The sequence below is a fragment of the Strigops habroptila genome, chromosome 10, assembly GCF_004027225.2.
Source record: "Strigops habroptila isolate Jane chromosome 10, bStrHab1.2.pri, whole genome shotgun sequence".
Taxonomy (NCBI): Eukaryota; Metazoa; Chordata; class Aves; order Psittaciformes; family Psittacidae; genus Strigops; species Strigops habroptila.
In genome coordinates, this window is record NC_046359.1 from 14,834,143 (window position 1) to 14,855,335 (window position 21,193).

The following is a 21,193-nucleotide window of genomic DNA, read 5'->3' on the forward strand; positions in this document are numbered from 1 at the left end:
TTAGTCAGCATAGAGGGAGAACCAGAAAAGTAAATACAAGAGAAGAAAGCAACGACAAAAATGGAAGACATTTTTTTTTAGAATGGCTATGGAATCTGGTCAATTTTCCAGAAGATACTTATTTCAATTTTCTAGAAGTAATTTTATGAAAATATTATCATTATTAGTTATCTTTCTCAAAAAAACCCCAAAGATGTCTTCATACATTGCAGATCACTAGAAGAGCAAGCTTCAAAATATCTGCCTCAAAGACAATTTCCAGATTGCCTATTTATGGGAGTAGAAAGTGGAATCAATTGATCCACAGACTAAAGTAGGATTTAGAGGATTATGTAGCTCTTATGTGAGGCAGCCAAATGGGAAAATACTAGGCTTTGTCCACATTTTTTTTTTTTTTTAATACAAAGTTCTTATGCAGAACACTGCATCAGAAAAAAAAAAAAAATTCAGAGTTTAAAAGAAAAATAATCTAATGTATTTTTAAAACAATTCATTATTTCAGCAGCATTCTAAGAGTTTTCTTCACAGCATCTTGCCCCTACATTCAAGAAGATCTACAAACAAGAAAAAAAAAAAAAAATCCTCAAAACTAAAAGTTTTAAACTCACATAAAATAACAAATTCTAAATGAGAAATCGGGCATAACTATGCCTCTTTCCTTGAAGTACCTGTAAAGGTACTTCAAAATTCATTGTACCATTAGACATCATTAGACTCCTGTGCGTAAGGCGATGATCACAGATCTGTTTCTCCTGAACATCTGATCTTTCACTTTTCTCAGAGTCCCATCCGGATTGCTTTGTTCTCCAGAAGTAATATATGCATTTCATTTGCTGATTTGTTAGTCTTTTCTTTTTTCTAAATGTCCACTGGAATTGAAAACTATAGCCTTGCTTCTACAGGGAATGTCACTGAGGAAGCCAACTTGGCCAGTGACAAGGCAAAGAAGAGGTCACATTAGAAGATATCTGAAATTCAGGTAGGAGTAACTCCTAAGTAGATTAAAAAGGCCAATCCTTTCGAGTGCTCCCATTAAAAGGTCATTCACAACTGTTGCCTGCCATACACTGCACCTCACTTTCAAGTATGAAAACATCAATTTTCTCCATGAATCTTTGGTATTACTTATGTCCTTTTGTTTTGTTTTGTTATCATAGGAAAAGCAGAAAGAGAGACTATCATCACTATCAGACATCCAATTTTCTACAGGCAAGGTTTTTTTCTTTACCAAAAAGTTTTGGCTATGCATTAGAAACAGATTCCAGAAAGAATGGGCAGATGGATAGCATCCTAGTCAGGAGAGCCTAGTTCCAAGCCAGCTTCCTACTGCTCTGAAACACTGTACAGATGGTCACTGCAGAGATAATCTCCACAATAAGTCCAGTATGTCCAGAATATCAACTTGTCACAGTCAATCTACGCAGTAAGTCTGACGTACCCTGCACCTGCTTAACTTGTTGTATAGGACCTGTAACTCTGACAGGGTATCTGAGGGACAATAGGAGAACTTTCATGGCAAGAAGGAAACAGCAGTAATGTCTGAAAGCTAAGCCTAACAAATCTACCAGGAACACTTGATTCAAACTCCCATACATACAAAAAGAAGCTGGATTTATGATCTATTGCATTTGCAAGATGTATAAGCAAACCATTTCTTACATGTGAAATATAAAACTAATAGTTTCCTTATTAAAGGATATTAAGGACAAGAATGTAATTCCATCTGTGATCCCACACCTTGAAAAAATATTATGTTCAAAATCATACACAGTCCAGCAAAATACATTCCACATAGCACCACAAAGACTAGCTAATACCTTATTGGTTCACTTGGTCTAGATTGTAGGATACCATTGGTGTTTGTTTCTTCAAGACTCCAAACTTTCAAGAAGAAACCTTATGCTTTCCTCTATACCTAGGTAATGTCTCATTCATGACTGCGGTAGCTCTTTTGGTAACACTCAACCTAGAACAAAGAAAGAATTGAAAAATACAGAGAGAAAGCAAACAAGCAGACAGACACTACTAGCCCAGAAGAACACAAAATCAAATACAGGTAGCAAAGGAATCATTCCATTTCTTCTATAAGGACCAAGACAGGGCACATGCTCCATTCACCAAAACATGCCAGAAAATAGACCACTCTTAGTTGCTATTTACGTATGCACACACTCCAGTCTTAGTTGCCAAATTACACTGAAATACCCAGACATTAGGATTTCTGTGTGAGGAACTGGACCCATCAAGCAGGGGGGGGGGGAAAAAAAAAAAAAAAAAACACAACAAATCAAAACCAAACCAAAACAAAAACAAGCCGAACAAAAAGCCCATAGGGAACAACACTACTGTTAAGCCTTCTTGTGTTTAAGCACCACTTTCGAAACTGAAAATGGATTTCAGCATCTATTAATCAAGATTTTTTTACCTTAATTTTGATGCTTACAATTGCCTTTTCTCAATATTGAAGTATTAACTACTTGTAATTTATGGAGCAAAAGAAATGACAGAAACCACTGCAATGAATTTCCATTTTCAAGTGTCACTATAGTAGAAGCATTGCAGATAAAACAGATACAACTAATGTCAAGTAGTATGTATGCATATTTTTCCTCTACCCTGCTCAGTTTTATTGGCAAAACTATTGTCTACCCTATCAGCTTATATATACACCTGAGGTTTCAAGTCACATTAATCTCTGATGCTTAAGCAGAATTTAGATACCTAATTAAATACCTATTCCACAATTCTTACTAGTGACAAAGGTTCTTGCTGGTGCTACAGAATATAAATGAAAATCAAACAGCCATTCACAGAAATTAATCTTATGACACAGGTATGACTAAGATAGCCTGATTCATACCGGAGTTATAGTTACTATATTTCACAGCTAAAGCAGAACTTCAAAAATATGTACACTCTATATGCATATTTGAAACCATTAGTTTCAAGAAAAATCCAATTATGACATTTCTCTAGCAAAAACAACTGTATTTCAAAAGACAGTCAGCTGGAAGACAGATGCACAACTTGAGTAACTTGAATCAGTAATTAAAAGTACAAGTATCAAAAGTGCTTGTTTTAAAATAAAAGCTGCATTACACAAGCTCTTAGGTTTTATTTTGAAGTGTAACCTGTATCTGATCAAGTTTGTACAGTGATCCCAGGTAACGCACACGATTTGGGACCAAACCAAAGCACTCTACATCCCAACTCCTGCTTTAATTTCAGCAACTAATGGGGTCATCTAGCACTTCTCAGGGTCAAGACTGAAGTGGTTACATATACTTTGCTGTTTATTTCTCCTCCAAACACTAAACTCAGTTTAACTCCATATAACTTCCAATATTTCCAACACAATAGGCTGATCTCTGTAAAGGCACTTTTCCTTCCTTTCATACAGAAAATATCCTGTAAACAACCTATTTCCCACTCTCTAAGCGACTCCTTTTGTTTACAGGAAGGAAAGGCAACAGAAATCTTGCCGTAAAACAGTGAGAGCTAAAAAGTTCTGTTTCACTTCCTACTGTGCAGGTGTTTCACACATGAAATCTATTGTAATTCTTCATTCCAGAGAGAAAACATGCTGCTTCTTTTTGAAATACAGACTGAGAAAAAGAAAATAAGGTTAAGGAAGTAGCAGCACACTTTACTATGAAACAAAACAAAGATATACAATAAACCATAAACATGATCGACAATGCATTTTTCCCCCTTAGCTCTGCCTAACAAGAGACAGAAAAACAAAAGGCACTAAGATTTAGAAAGTGAAATGTAATAAAAACATTGACTCCAGAAAACAATAGCTATCGTTGATCAGGCTCTCACTTGGTTTGTATTGCATTTCAGTTCTCCCCAGACTCCAGCCTCTGTCTTTCATTTATCCATGTAGTTTCTGCTGCAACACATTCAAAGTGTTTTTTCAAGGCCCTGAATATAAGCTATGCAAGGCAGCATCTTTGCTTTAAAACTTGTAAAATCCCTAGCTTTGGTCATCACAATTCTTGTATATGTTGACTTGTGAAATGGGTTTTCCTTCTAAATCCTTAATTTTTGTCTTATTTTTATGCTGCCTAAACAAATGTGTGCAAATCAATGTTCCAGCCATCTCTGACTACAAGAAAAAAAGAGAATCCTCTCTTATTTGACAAGGTCGGGTTTTTGGTTTTAAATACAAATGCTGATTGCAATGTTACAATGTCTATGTAAAACCCAATCTGTAATCCCCTATTATTATATCCCCTATTATTTTTTATAAAAAAACTATTCACAGGTTTTCCTTGGACTCTGTATTCTGAACTGCTGTACCAAAGCCGCAAGCACAATAAAAATTTACTTGCATTTGTTCATGATGCCTGGCACCTCAGTTTGTACGCTTGTTTGCAAGTTTCAAAAATACCAGCATCCATCATAGTAAGAATTACATTCATCTAAGATCTGTAACTCTCTATTGCCCAGTGGTGTACAGAAAATTCAAAATCTAAAAGAAGTCAGGCAAATGAGGGTATTAATCATGTAGCAGGATACACACATATCACTCAGTTTAAAAGGAAATTGAGAATTTTACCACTATCACATACTACCACAGCACATCTAATCACAAATGCTGTCACAATGTAAAATTATATAAAACACAGAAACACTATCACAAATTTAAATCTGCCTCTCTCTGGAAGGGATACCTTATTTGATCCAGGTTGGCCTAACCTTCCCAGCTACCGGTCAGTTTGCAAACATTTGACATCACATTAAACACTGTTCCTAGTTCTACATACCAGTCCGTGTGCATGCAGCAGAGGAGGGATGACTCCCCAGTGGATGTATTGCCAAACTGTGCACCTAGCGGAGTATTGCACAGGGAACTGCATTTGATTACCAAAGAGCACACTGGCCAAACACCCATCTGGTATCTTAAAGCAACAGTAACCAGCTGGAAGGACTGGGTGGGCCCAAGACAATCAGAGGGTCATCAGCTAGATCACCACTGTTTCAATCAAAATGTTTTCAATGAAACATGTCATTACTTCGAGTTTGTTTAAAGCCATTTTCCACCCAAGCTGAACTGTTGCGTTAATGTGATCAGTTACCTGGGAAAACAAATTACATCACTGCAGTCTGAATACTTAGAGGAAGATTTGCCAATTAAGGTCAATTAATTACGCAGCAGTACTAATTTGAAAAGCAATATCCTTCAGCTTTTGTCTGCTTAAGTCTCAGATTGACTGCTGAGAAGAATTATTTATGGAACCTACTAAGTAACCTGTAACTTTGGATGATCCTTTCTCCAAGATGGACAATAAAGAGCACTTGCTAAAGACACGTAAGGTGGACAGTGCAATGTACACTACTGGTTCACTCAATATAAGTAGGAGTGTAAAGGCCATCAATTTTCTTATATACACTCTCCTTAGGCTATCATAATATTCTTATGTACACTCAAATGTAACGGTACCTCTAAACTGAATATGAAAAATCAACTAACCCTGCTCTGACCTGAAGGAGTTCTATCACATTTTGAATATCACCTCAAGTAAAGAACATTCTTCACTACAAAAAACAGAAAATGTAAGCTAGAGACAGCTCTACCTTTCTAACTTCCTTTTCAATTGGAAAAGGGCTTGTGTATTATACCAAAATGATTTTTTCCAGAAATGAACAGAACACCCCACATTGTCCATCTTTTCACCAGATGTCTGTTTACCTACAATTAACTGGCAATGAATATGGAATGTCATTATGTTTAATAAAAGGTAATAAAGAGCTATATCTTCAACATGCCACTGGACATACTGCCATTCACTTATATAATGTGAAAACCATCTTCATTCCCACCTTTTTTTATTTTTCTTCTAACAAACAACATTCAGCTCCAGGCACCTTTTCCCTCCCTTCGCAACACCTCATTTTGACCCCACAGCAAAAGCATGTAATAATCAAGACCACAAAGAGAAAATGAAACAGTATCAATTCTGGCACTACAAAATTCCATGCTTGGACCACAAATTCTAGAAAATATAGTAGATAATACAGAGTAGATAGTATAGCCACTTTCAGATCTATTCTGTCTCTGCTGTTTTTCTGTTCTCTGTCAGGAATAGCTCAGCATTTAGTCCTCGCATTCATTTTTTACTATGCCAGGCTTCATCACAGAAATGAAGAGGTAAACAGCTTAAATGTGAGTGGCTTGGTACAACCACAGCAAAATTGAGTACCACACCCCACAATTAAAGAGATAGGGGCTCTTAACTTCCCTGTATTTTCAGAGTGCATCAATAAGACACTTGCAGTGCTTTTTGTACCAGCTAAACAAAAAAAGAAGAAACTTTGTGCAAAGTGTAAATGCTGAAAATACTAATGATAAAGATGAGTTACCAGCCTGGAACTGAAGTTACCAAATAAGAGAGAAATCATTGTTGGTATCCACAGAAAAGCAGATTTAAAAAAAGAAAAATAAAAATTAAAAAAAAAAAAAAAATCAGCAAGAGCATGAGGTAGTAACTGATAGAAAGACACAGAAATTACTCACGGGTCATAAAACATGTGTGAAAGAAACTTACCTACATTACAGCATTTTGGATGCTATTCACAGAAAAAATAAGCTGATTTTTTTATTATTATTATTTTGTTCCTATAGGTCTGCTGAATATTTTATTTGTCATTAACTTTTGTCTGAGGTGAAAAAAAAACCAAAAAACTTTTTGCTATTTTTTCAAGTGGAAAATAAGATTTTAAATAGTGTGGAAAAACCCAATACATTCTTTATCAGCACTGTTTTCTTCAAGAGTGAAAGTATGGTTTCAAATGCTATCAGTGGAGGGGATTTTTTGTTTGTTTGTTTGTTTGATTATTTTTCTCTCAACAACAGGAGTAGAGTTTTGTGAATATCATTTGCTAATGCCTTACTTTGTGTAAGATATGCCTTTTGGCAGGGTTGTTTGCTTTTCCACATAAACATGAGAGCCACAGTCACTTTAGAATGGAGTAATGAAAGAAAGAGGACAGAAGGGAAACAAAAACCTAATCAGTTTAAGCTTTGGACTGGCCAAGTGAGACTTTTGGAAGTCATGCAGTCCAGCCTTCTGCTCTGAACACAACTGTCGTCAACACTAGAAAAGGTCAGGTGTAGCTTTGTCTTGCTGAGTCTTCAAGACCTTCAAAGATGGAAAATTCAACGGGTTCTCCAGGCAGCCAGGTCGAGGCTGTACTGACTTCCCAGCAGTGTTCTTCATCATGTCTAACCTGAACAAGCCCACCTCTGTCAGCCTCTTCTGGCAGATCATAAGCAGTGGGCCCTCTATCGATCTAATTGGTGCTCCCCAGTTACTCAACATGCCTATTGAACCATGGGGAACAAAAACAGATATTTAACTAAAATCAAGATCTTTAACATACCATCCAGCTCTCCTACTGAAATAGGAAAAAACACATTTGCTGAATTTAGAAATTGACTTGATCATTTCTTCATTCAACACAATTATAACCTCATAGAGTTCTTCATACATGCTGAACTTAAGCATTTGATTGAAAACCCTATTCAAAATTCAGTACAGTCCTCCTTCAACCTTAACTCTGAAACAACACTGAAAAGATTGACAATGCCCGGAATTGCATTTGAATGTCTCCCAGTTCCCTTCAAATCTTAGAGACAAAAATAGCATAATTGGTCATCAAATTCATTCCAAGAATGTGTGTCTCATAATTTACTACCATTGCTTTTCACAGTCAACACTCAATTACACGGTGTAATAGTAGAGTGGAATAAGCCAGATTAAACACGCACAGAATGCAAAACAAAGAGGAATATATAAGGTAAACACACAATAGAAAATAAGGAATTAATGGTTATCCTTTGGAGTACAGAGATCTGAGCTATCATCTGAGCTGATGATACTTTAACAAGAACACTATCCCTCTTTGAGGTCCAGACGGACCAACTTGGAAGCAGCCCAAAATTTTCAGCATCCCAAATATTAATTCATATCCATAGATCAACAGGATTTAGCAACAGGTTTTGGGTACATGTTGATCCTAGTTTCACTGAAGTAAAGTTTGTCATAGACAAAACCCACTATGATTTCACCCATTAAGTGAACTGGGGGGAAATAATACCTTTTATGAAGGTTATAATACTGGATGGTTCAGGATATGGTAGCTGTCTTATATTTAAAAAAAAAAAGAAAAAGAAAAAGAAAAAAAAAAAATTAAGCCCATGAAAGTGTAAACTTTATTTAACAATTTTGATTTGAATAAACGTTTTGGGGGGGTTAGAGTGAGATAATAGATTTTTACACACTTTAAAAAATTATAAACAAATTCTTCAATTACTTTGACTAAGGAAACATTTTTACTGTGTTTTGCATTCTCATTGCAACTAGAGCCCAATATTTATATACTTACAAAACAGTCTATTCTGTTTGCCTGACCAAATTAAAATTTGCTTACCACTCTTTCACTCATCCGGTGTTTCTGTGAACCATTACTAAGTAATTGATATTACCTGTTCGGGGGCAGGGGAAGCTGTTGTTTTTAGTTGGGTTTTTGGTTCCTCTAAACCCATTCCCATCCCCATCTCCCTCGTATATCTGCAGAGAAGGCTCATTCACAAGCATTTTTAATACAAACTATTAAAATTACCACCTCTACTACTGCTGGGCTTCCTAGCCCTTTGTTCTTTACTGGATGGCAAAGTGGAAGAACAAAAACTTAAGACTAAAACGTGGTTTCTGGTCAGGTTTGCCTCATTTTGATTCTTTTCCATTTATATTTGACAGATTTCTTTTTTCTTTTGGGGGGGTGGGGGGAATCACAAAACCAAAAAACAACAAACCCAAACCCAAAACCAAAAAAAGACAAAAACAAAACCCAAAACAACCCACAGAGTTTTGATTGCACAAAATTTCCACATTAAATTCTTAAACCCATTATTCTTGCAGATAAAGCTTCAATAACTTACTTCAAAAATGACATAGTCTGTGTGGTTCTGAATGAAAAACACAGTCTGTATTTCAGACCTGCCTAAATATGCCAGCCTGCCAATCAAACTAGAAGCATCCCAAAGGCACTACTGCACAAGAAGAGATATGAGGAAAGGCATAGATAACAGCCTGCCTCCTGTAAAACAAAAAAATTACTAAGAACGAGGTTTGCTTGCTGCACCAGAAATATGTGAAAGCAGTATGTGTCATGGAGTTTTTACAGACTTTACTGTCTCGAGAAAAGAAAAAACCCCAATAGGTCTAAATAACTGGATAATTACCAGGGATAACAGTTTCACTTTACCATGTGCCATATATAGTAATTTCTTTCCATCTTCAGTATGATAGTCCCTATGTTTGTGTATTTAAAGAGGCCATCTGCTGCTGAGCCTACATAAATGTCCTTAACTGTGGAGCAGTTACAGCTATTCAATATTTGTTAAACTGGAGTAATAATCCTCTATAAGATGGGGAAAAAAAAAAAAAGAAGTTGGCCAAGAGACAAATCCACTCCCCATATTTTTACACACAGTTCAGAAATCAGCACACATCACAAAAGAACAGTGTTAAGAAAAGGTGTTTACAATCTCAACTTAAAACTCCACCAGTTCAGATTTAACAGATTTCAGCATGATTCAGATGTGACCTAACCTACTTCTAAATAAAATAACAGTAAGCAGGTTTTGGACGTGTTTAAGAGCTTCAAATTAAATGTAAATATAGAATTAGGAGACTACATTAGGATAACATAGTTCAGTACAGTCAAATAAGTTTTCTGTGAAACAAAATGCAAAATGACTACATCCATAGAAAGAAAACAGCTCACTTTCTCAGTGTGTATTTTCCAAGTCATGCTTTTTAATTTTTTTCCCCGAAACATTAGCTACAATAGCTCTAATTTAAGGTTGATGCTCCTAGTCCATGCACAGGAGAGAATGCAAATTAAAGTAATGAACATTGTGTACCTTAATTGGGACTTATGGACATGAAGTTTCTTGCCATCTTTTATACTTAAACATTTTATAGAAAATCTTCTTTGAGAAAGACAGCAAGGCTCTGCCCATTTGTGCATTCTGCCAGCTAGCACAGGTTGAGCAGAGATCAATAGCTTTGGCACCATGCCATGCCACATCTTCTGCCTCAAAAGTTCCAATGCTCATTCATTCAGTACCTTGATCTTCAGTGTCATTGTGAACACAGCCTTTTGGTCTTTTAAAAACATTCAATAACTAGAGGAATTTAACATGACCTGAAATGAACTTTCAAGGTTACCAAAGTTTTAGAAACACATCCTTTATTTCAACCATTGAATCAAAAGTAAACCAAGACAAATCCTTCTATTGTAAAGCTTCATTTGCTACTAGGAAAAAGGTTGGAATAAAATATTAACTGATATACATGGCATTTTGAAACTGTGTGTGCCACCATACAGCTCTATCTCAATACGGCACTTGTATAACAATTTATACTCATTAAGGATGGCACCTACAGTAGATTCCATTCTAAAAACTGCAGTGGGATGAAAGAGTAATGAAAACCAGCAGCCAAGCAGTATAGCATTTCCACTAGGAATGGATATCTAGCAATAATACTAATAAAATTAAAAAAAAAAAAAAAACTAAAACAAAAAAACCAAAAAAAAAACCCAAACAAACAAACAAAAAAAAAACATAAACATCACAGACCAAGAATGAACTGTCTCTTTCTGCTGACTTATAAAACCCAGATCACCAAAAGGAAAAAAAAAGAATCAGTAGTCTATTTCAAATCCAAGAGTGTTTTATTTCTTTTGCACGTGTAGAACAGACAATAAATCAGTCAGAGTTCTGTTCATTTCTCTTTCTACAATTCAGATGTGTGCACAAGCATGACACATACACAACCCATTCACTCACCCCTCTCCCATCTAGCAAAGACTTCCCCATTCCCCAACCCAAAAGCAACTTAGACCTGTTGTTTTATTTATTGGTTTTTAGTAAAGGCTCTACCCAGGAAATTCTTGCCACTTAGCCAGAACATTGAGACTGGCTAGACATGACAACAGCCCATCTAGACTGAGCAGTACTGAAAAAAAAATACCAAAAAAATAAAATGCTTGAGACAACTGCAAAATTGCAATATACACACTTTGCAGCTATCACAAATATCACCCAAAAATATCACAAAAATCACCCAGCTTTCTTTCCCCTTCCCACAAAGGGATTAGTATTTCTTGTTTCAGTCATGATTATCAGCTATAGGATTTTTAAGCAGCTCATACTTTCAAGAACAAAATAGGTACACAGATGCTTTCTGCTGAAAACAGGAGTATTTAGTGTTAATTATTGAAACAAAGATACTTTAAAACCAGACAATGAACTTAAAAAGCACAATACAGGAAAGCCAAGATCTAGACCTGGGCACTCTGATGGGACAAATGGTCTGATGTCTCAGACTAGGATAGTGGGAGCAAGTACAGGCTCCATCTCTTTTGTACTGAAAGTGACAACTGAAAAGGGTGTGTATCGGCTAAGCAGAACAGCAACAGTTTTGTACAAAAAGAGGCTCACTTTGCAAGTTTTTCATTTTTCCTCATATTATAACTCAATCACAAAAGATAGCATTACATTTCAGCCATCTTTTTTGTTCTGTTAAGGCCATAAGGTTAGGCCATTCAGACTACTCACTTATTACTCCTGTACAAATATGTCATTGTTTCGTCATAAATGCTCCCATATATGCTCCCAATATAATGCAAAAGTAATCTTGGGGAAAAAAAATAAATAAATTTATTAAGACATACAAAGCAAGCTTGAGGCTTCCTAATGTAGAGTCCAAATTCTCAAATATTCTACTCAAAATATCAGTGATCGCAAAATATAGATCTGCACTCCCACCTGTACGAGCCAAAGAGCTGGGAAAGAGCTGAAAGTGATTCTTTTGAGATAAAAAAAAAAAAAAAAAAAAAAAAAAAAAAAAAAAAAAAACAACCAAACACCCAAAACCAAACAAACAACAAAAAAACTCTATCTAAATTCATTTTATACAGTCTTATTACCCAACAATGAAAATTGAAGTTGTTTGGTTTGTTGTTTTGGTTTTGGTTTTTTTTCCTCAGATGAACAATTCTTGTAACCTAACAGAAAAATTAAGTGTTTTGCATATATGGAAGGCATTCTTAGTAAGTATTTTTGTTTCCTTTCACTTGGTCTTCTCAATCTCCCTCCCTTTAGGAGCATCTCGAAGGCAACAAATATCCACTTTTTATACAATGTATATAACTATGGAGAACTAAACAGATGAGGGCCTATTCTGCAGACGATCAGTTTGTGGAGAGAAACTGCTGTAAATATATCAACTTCCCAGAAAACATAACCTTACAGCTTGTTATCTCTTAAACATGGATATTAACAGCTCTTCTAATAAGATACTGGCATCTTTATTAACTTATGTTCTCCATGTGCTAGTAGTTTAAGTTTTACAAGATGTTAAAATAAGAAAGAATGAAGAAAAAAACAAAACAAGACCAAACTGATTCTACAGGACACAAAACGCTTCAGTCAAATTATTCGAAGTACCAATGACATACAGAACTCAAGGAGCTTTCATCACCATCATACCTGAACATCAGACTGCTTATTTTAGTATTTCATCCATGTGGTAAAGGGTGCTAATCCTATGGGTATCAAATAGGAAAAACAAAAAGTCAAGATTTGTATCCTTGAAAGCATTTATGTATTTAAAATTCATTGAATAAACAAACGAAAAAACCCATCATCTTTGTGAATCATATATGGACTTTCTGGTCTTTGGAACCTCTTGCAGTGTTTTTATTTCCTCTAACTGATGAGACAGAAAATCATTTAAAGTCTATCTAGCTTCTAAGGACAGAACATTCTCCGTAAATGTAGAAAAAAACATCCTACCATTTACTCCTTTACTGAAAGGACATGCTACCATGGGGAATATAATTTGAAAACAAAACAGCAAAAAACCCTTTCTCTACTCTGAGATACCTTACATTACACACTGTACAACTCCCATAAAACACATAGCTGGAAAAGGAACTTCACTAACTCGCCAGTGCTCAAAGGGGTGACCTGTGCTGTTGGCCTGCTCAGGGGCTGAGAGCATGTCCTCTTCGCAGCATTAAATGTGAAACCTTACACGCAGAAGGCAGGAAGAAAATCTGAGCACACACTTCCCAGCCAGAAGGTACACAAGGTGACAGTCAGCTGTCTTTCACCAGGAGGTATGCACTGCCTCCAGCCTCTGGAGAGACAAACAACACACTGTGCCTCTCTGGGTGCAGTAAAACACCCAGAGGGTTAAGTGAGTTATGCTGTTGTACCACAGGCCTACGCTTTCTTAATAAAGTGATTTTTTTTTTTTGTTCCGCAAGTGGATAATGGCCAGTTAGTAAAAGGGTGTGGGAGACAGAACAGAGCACAAGTGAAGGGCATGAAAAGTTTTACTGTAGAATGAAAGACTATGTGCAAGAAGAAAAGTATTAGGGTAGAAATTATGCTATTACAGCTTAAGAAAAAAATGCATTCTAAACAGTTTTGGGTTAGTTGTTTGGTTTTTGTGTTTTGTTTGGATTTTTTTTTTAATTTATTGCCAAAACAGTTGAAGGCCATAAATGTTTTATTAGGAGCTCACATTTTAGGTTTCATAATAGCTCATAACTGCAAGGTTTTACTGTGGTCAGCTCAACTATGAGAATTTTTATATTATTGCTATAAATCTGCTGAGCTACTGGCAATTAGCTGCAATTTTGTTGAAATTTACTTTAAACAATAAAAACAAAAGTAAAGAGATCAAAAAGTACAAAGTAAATATAGGAAGCTGTGTGCATATTTAGGTGTATTTAACCAAAACACTAGTATGTGATCAGATTTGTGAGTCAAACTATTACAAGCAAGCAAAAGCTATATAAATGAAACACTGAAAAAACTAACCACTACAAGATAGTAATCTGTGATCTTTCCATTAAAAGTTTAAATTACAACCATACTGCCTTCATAAGGAGAAGAGGGAGGATAGATGGGGGAGGACATTCAAAGGGATACACATTTTTTCCCACCTAAAGCTAAGCCTTAAAAAAACCCCAAAAACTAAAGAGCAACATTGGTGCTGCTGATGTGATGCTTTTAAACCTCCAGTACAACAGCTCTCAATCACATTTCCTTAGTAGTGTGGGGGTTTTGGCAGGTTTGAAGTACCCTTCTCACTGAGTAACCATATCTCAGATTACTCAAATTTAGTGAGCTGGCCAAAACGAAGACAGAAAACTTTTTATAATTCTGTTCAAGTCATCACAAGTTAGAGGACAAAAAAAAACCCCTTCCTGAATCATAGAATAAACTAGGTTGGAAAAGACCTTTAAGATCATCAAGTCCAAGCATTACTTAGAAGTAAGTGTTTACTCCATAAGCTTTGTTTTCTTTGCTACTTGCTTTCTTCTCACATATTCATCTTAAATTCTTGTAGAACATGTCACCTTCAGCCATGTTTTAACTTCCATTTCTCAATTACTCAGTCACACTGTATAGCATTCAGAATTAGAAATGCTGTTTATGCTAAGATTAACATTTTATTTGAGTTAATTTCATTACAAAGGAATATAACTGACATTCTCTGGAACTACTCCATAGTCCAAACAAAATACCACTAAGTTGGAAGATCAGGAGATTAGTTTCAAAAGCTTATTCCTGCTCTGAAAATAAAATGCCAATGAACAGACCTTTTAAACCCACTAACGAATGGAAATCATGAGTAACTGACTTCAGAATCAGGGTCAAAAGCATTAAGAAAACCAACCAACCAACCAAAAAAAACCCTCCGAAAAAACCAACCAAACAAAAAAACAGACAAAAAAAGAACTCTCATTGCTCCCTGTAACAATTTTCAGCTTAATTTACAGTTTTCCAGACGTCTATAGGGTTTTATTGACTTGTTTGGAATTATTTAGTTCTGAAGGTTTTACAAGACACATTCACTTAAAATAAAGCAGCAACTCTGCTCTGTCTCATTTGTGAGCCAGCTAGCCACAGAACTTGGTCTGACATTAGGTTCCAAGGAGGTCTGCTTTGTCATGTATACTACATTAGCAATTGCGCTAGCCTTGGTAAGATCAAAATATTAGTTGGGCTGCATGAAAGAACACACTTTGGAGAAAGGAAAGCTTACATTTCACACCTATAAAAATTCTAGTCAGACTGTTTAAACTTCCCAATGCTTTGGGACTAAACCGAGCCCCCTTCAAAAACTGGGCAGATTCAGTGGAAACCCACAAGTTTACCTTCTGGCTTTTCAGTTTGACATCATCACTTTATATCCTTTAGAAAGTCATGATTACTGTGTTCCACATTCCAATGCATGTCGCATGTGGGAAAGCAGATCATCACAAAGCGAGCAAGTACCTGCAAAGCTTTCAAGTTAGGGTTTGGTTTGGGGGCTTGGTTTTTTGTTTGTTTATTTTTTTGCCTTGGTTGGTTTCGTTGTTTTTGTTTTGTTTTGTTGGGGTTTTTTTAGGTAAAGGGCTGAGAGTCCACATCAGATGGAGACAGACAGTTACTATCATATTCTGATATCAGCAGGTAGGCTTAGGTATGGCAACGGTGAAGCAAAATGACTCATTTGCAAAACACATCATAATAAATCAGGATTCAGTACTGCCGTTATCTGAATGTTCAATGTCAGATGATGTAAATATACCAAGACCTATACAACACTGAAAGCTGCTCTGTGCACTAACCAAGACCACACATTAGGACACCATTTTGCACTTAAGATACTATTCCACATCAAACATATAACAGCATGGCAATTTGGAGCATATCTGTATTCATATCAAAGCTGGATGAATGTTTTAAATAAACAATAACTGGTCAAATCAAATTTTTCAAAGACATAACAATCCCAAGTCGATTTTGGAAGCCTGTTTTTTATGAGTTACTTTCTACAACTACTGTTGTACTTTCCATACTGCTACTCCTGTATTTTAAATTACTATACTGTCACTGCTTGCCACATAAGCCATACTCAACCTATTTAGGAATTCAGCAAGCTACTGCTTCAGCTAGGTTCCTACAACCATCAGGGAGAGGTTGGCTCAGGAGCTGCAGCTCTACACAGTAGAAAGATACCCTAGATCAGCTCATGAATGGTATACAAAAAGAATTGCTTTTGGTACAAGCTGGAATTAAGAAAGTATCTGATACAGTACTGAACAAGTAAAGAGACAACAGACTCGTCTGGGGAAAAAAAACTGAAAGAGTTTATTACATGAAGACTAAGATCAATCTTGGAATCAGTCTTAACCTCCTACTTCCAGTAATGAAGTAGGAAGTGGAAGTTATTAATGGAATCTGAATATAACACAAAGTTGAGAAGCACTGGCACTGCAAAGGAAGGTAAAGAATAAAACCGAGAAAGACCAAAGTAACTTCTACAGAACAATTTCCTTCTGCTTTTATTTTATGTTTGGAGACATTCAAGAACTACAGGATAAAATTTTTATCAGTCTGGTAGCTCATTAGCAGACAACACAAAGAAGAGAATAACCATGTCATTGTACTCAACATGAAGACACAACTACACAACCCTTCCAGTAGTGATAGAGCTTTATTGCCATTTTATTTGCCATGGACAAGGCTCTGTAGAATGCTGCTTTTGGAGATCCAACTGATTAAAAATAATGTTTTAACTCCTTTTGTTGAAAATATGACTCAAAAGGATGTCAGACTGAGCTTCTCCACGTCCTCTCACCTTCAGCAAAAAAATCTTCAGAAGCCAAGTCATAACCCTCTCTGCCAACTGACAAGTGCCATCCGGGTTCTTTCAACTTTAAGGAATTTTACCTTAGAGGAAATTCTTTCCGTTCCCTTTCCTATTTGTTAAGCTTAACTCAGCATGCACTTATAACATCTTTCATACTGAAGCTGAATGTTATATAAAACCCTGAATTTTTAAACACTTAACAAAATGCATTATAAAAACCGAAACAGGGATCTGAAGGTCCGGTTCATGCTTTGGTAAACATCAAAATACTTAAAAGTATAATTACTGTGAAGTTGGATAAGCGAGAACACAAACCTCCTCAATCTTCTGAGGTTCTGCTGGCTCTTGTTCACAGTTAACGAAGCTAAAAGATTAAGACTGAACAGAAAAAGGTGCAAACAGCAGCTGTTTCCAGAACTGACCCACTTTAATTTGGATTTTTAAATAATTTGACAAATTACAACTCTTTTTTCCAGCCACATGGATAACTAGCGTAGCTTATCAAAAGTTTCACAGTCCTAAAATTAGCAGTCAGAGCAAAAGAAAGAATGAAATACAAATGTAAGTTTGTCTGGCTGACAGCCAGTTTCAAACTCACATGTCCTGCTCTTTAACAGTAAAACAATCTTTTGGAAGAGATCCAATGGAATCGCTCAGTAGAAGTTCACACATTCAAATTCTAGTACTGCTAATCACGTTTTAGAATTCAGTGACAAGGTGAGCAAAGTATAACTGACGCCAAAGCTGGAAGAAGGCTATTTTCTTTAAGTGCTTATTATTTTGTTAAGTACTATAGTTATGAAATATTTAACTGCCAATAATTTATTTGAGAATTCCTGGTTTAAACAACTGGTCAACTGGTTTAAACAAAGAATATGTGAGTACATAATACTCTATTCCCAATATCATAATAGAGAAATAGCCTGTACTAAAGTGGAAGCACAGTACACTGGAATATCAACTAAAATTCTCAATTATCAGACCAACTATCATAGACAAAGTTGTGATACTTCATAGAATAATTCACACTGGAAGGCATCACAGCACATCTAACCCAGGCTCCTGCTCAAAGCACTGAATTCAGACCAACTTGCTTAGGGCTTTGACCAGTCTGGTCTTAAAAACTGGAAAGGATGCAGATTTCACAACCTGCCTGTGCTACCTGTTCCAATTCCTCAGTGTCCTCAGGACAATTCTTGTTTCCTAGTGACAAATCAGAACATCACCTGTTTGAAATTATGACCACTGTCTCTTTTTCTCCTGCCATGTACCTCTGTAAAGGGCCTGGCTCTGCCTTCTTAATAATCAATTAGGTATCTAACACCTTATGAGGCAGCTGATTTATGACAGAGATCCCCTGAGCTTTCTGTTTGTCCAAGGCTATGCAAAGCCAGTTCTCCCAGCCTCTGCTTATGTGCTCCAAGCCCTTCATTTTGCTGGCTCTCCACTGACCTAGCTTCCATTTACTCAGTGTTTCTCATGGTTTTGGGGAACCAAAAATAAATGGGGCATATCTAATGTGGTGTTCTAAGGAATGCTCAATACTGGCAATCCACTGCTCCTCTGTTCACAAAGCCTAGTATGCATTTTTCACTGTCAGAGTGAAGACTGACATGCTGACTCATGTCATTAAACATCTCTTTTCCCAGAAGAAATTATTATTACTATGCATATATGTAAATACTCTATTTTAACACTCAGCCACAATATTTTCATAGGCACAAAGCAAGGCAAATATAGAATGGTTTGGGTTGCAAGGAACCATCTAGTTCCAACCCCCCCTGCCATAGGCAGGGACACCTTCCACTAGACCAGGTTGCTCAAAGCCCCATCCAGCCTGGCCTTGAACACTGCCAGGGATGGGGCAGCCACAGCTTCTCAGAGCAAGCACCTCACCACCCTCATAGCGAAGAATTTCTTCCTAATATCTAATCTAAATCTAGCCTCTCCCAGTTAAAAGCCAATCCCCCTTGTCCTGGCACTACATGCCCTTGTAAAAACTCTCTCTCCAGCATTAATTTAACTACTAAATTAACTAGTTGTAAATTAATTATTTGTAAACATTCAATTAACTATTCGTAACTACAAAGACACAGTTTGTATGCCCATTACCAGTCACAAAGGTACACTCAATACATTCACAGTATCAACATACTCTGACATATCTACCCATACTTACAAAAATTCAGCAGTAAATTTCAAAGTAAAAACAAAACACTTTACTAAATGCAGTATCCATTTGCTGCAGATCAGTATGATGGAAAGAATGGTCAGCTATTTTAAGAGTTATTTTCTAAGGAAACAAGCCTTATGCAATCTCACTGTGCAACACCTCCCTCTGCCTTGAGATTTTGAGTCTGTTGTTTGACTCAGCAAAATTTGATAGAAAAGATAAAAGTTTCAAGGTTAATTATGTTCACAGAAACTTTAATAAATTGCTTTGAGCTTGCACTTATTTTTGCTTAATAAGTTACACAGCCACAGAGGAAAAGCACAAAGTATCCCAAGTGCAAAAGAAACACTGACTTTAGCAAAATTATTAAATCAGACTAATCAAATACTGTTTGCCCTTCACTCAGAAGTCTCCACCAAAAACAATCATTTCCAGGGGTCCATGGTAAGAGGCCAACAAAAGCTCAGAATCCCAGAAATCCCCTCTGATCTTACAGTAGAAACCTCAACTCATATAGAAAGTACTGTGGGAGCTCAATTTGTATTTGCTAGCCTGAGGTTTTTCAGTTTAGTACCCTGAGCAACCACCTGTACAACTCTTGACCAATTCAGAAAATTTCATCTATCCTGTTTCCTTCTTGTAGCAAACTGGTTAAATTCTACATCTGAAGAGAAGTGGAAATGAGCAAACCTGTTCTCATATTGTTACAGATTACACCAGTCACTGTATTACCCTACCTTGTGTCAACACCTGTAAAAAAAAAAAAAAAAATAAATAAATTTGAAATGGTTTCCTATGTTCCTATGCAAACAAGGCTGTGTGATTCGGAGAGATGTACAAATATAATAAGAAAGTTGTTGGGGAGGGGACAGCAAATAGCTGAGAATCTGGAAGAATGAAGACACCTACTTCTGGAGTACCTGCCTGATCTCAGAAAACTGGCAGCCAGATAAAGGAGAAAACATTTTGAGCATTGACAGGTTTATCCCAACAGCTTCTAATTCTGTCAGCCAGCTTCCACAACCGAATGCCGATGCCTATGTCTCTCTGCCAAATTACTCTGTGAAGGGGCTGCTGTTTCAGTTGTCTGAAAAGGGAATTTGAAATAGGTTACTGTTTTAATAAAGGATTTTAACTACCTATTTTGGACATCACCTGAGCTGGATAGCACAGCCTAGATCAAGAATCTGAAGATCAAACTAAGGGATATCTTTATATCAACAATATAAAGGAAGCTATAAAAGTGCCAAAATAAGCCCTGTGTATAAGCATATTTTATGAAATGAAAAAAATTTCCTCAGTTATTTGAAAGCTTTCTTCATATAATTCTCTCTGCTGAACATACCAACAAATTTCCCACCTCTTAACACACCAACAATCTAAAAGTTTTCAGTTGAAATGATTGCACCTCTTGCATGTAATAGCCACATGCAGAGAAGCACCTTTGTAGTGATTTAGCTTGATATATGTAATAACACGCATTCGATTTCTCATTTACCGTGTAAAAAGAATAGTAGCTCTTCAAAATTACTACAGTAAAACACTTACTGTATGGCTTATCATTGAACGCCAAATTCATATGATGTTTTTTCTGAAGACATGACTAAACAGAAATCCCCAGACTGGAGCACACTGACATAACAAAGCCTTAAACTAATTCCTACCTTGCCTCCACTCATACCATAGGTTCCATACTGTCAAACATGGACCATTTTTCTCTGAGCCTCAGATGGAAGAGAACAGAGGAGTAACGACAATACTGCTGAGAAAATAGGCAATGGGTTTGTAAATACAATGGGTTGTTTCGCATTAGTCCAATGAACAAAATTATTCTCACACGGGGCTTGCATTCATCATCAATTAGAATTTTTACATGACAAACCCAGAGCATCCTGCTGAACCCAAATCACAGCTGGCAATCCTGCAGCCCAATGTGGCAAGGCAGACACTCTCTTTGAAACAGCACCCTCCATTGCTATACAGAAAAACCACCAGGAACAATAATAATAAAGCTGTTGTCCTGACAACCCTTAGAAAGCAAAAACCAAGGCTTACTTTACTACAGCAGGACAGCAAGGATAACATGATCACTGTAAACTGCTTCAAACTCTTCAAGAGCAACTGGCCACTGCAATAAGCACGACCAGCACAGCAAAATGCACATGCTTGTCTACAAGCTTTAGATGATATGCACATTATGCATGAGAATGTATACAGGTACACAGCCACACTTACACACACACACATTTTTCCACTTTGTGTCACACTAATATTGCAATGAGAC

At 36.5% G+C, this 21,193-nt stretch overlaps 1 protein-coding gene across 5 annotated transcripts in view; it reads right to left on the reverse strand.

The window, feature by feature from the left end:
- Nucleotides 1-21,193, reverse strand: part of SIPA1L2 (signal induced proliferation associated 1 like 2) — a 142,730-nt gene that overhangs the window by 115,799 nt on the left and 5,738 nt on the right. The window contains exon 1 of one of the 5 annotated variants that reach the window (XM_030499654.1): nucleotides 1,818-1,909. The exons of the other annotated variants lie outside the window; for them this stretch is intronic. The gene's annotated coding sequence lies outside the window, so the exon portion shown is untranslated. Of the gene's footprint in view, nucleotides 1-1,817; nucleotides 1,910-21,193 lie in introns of those variants that run through there. 5 annotated transcript variants of the gene reach the window in all.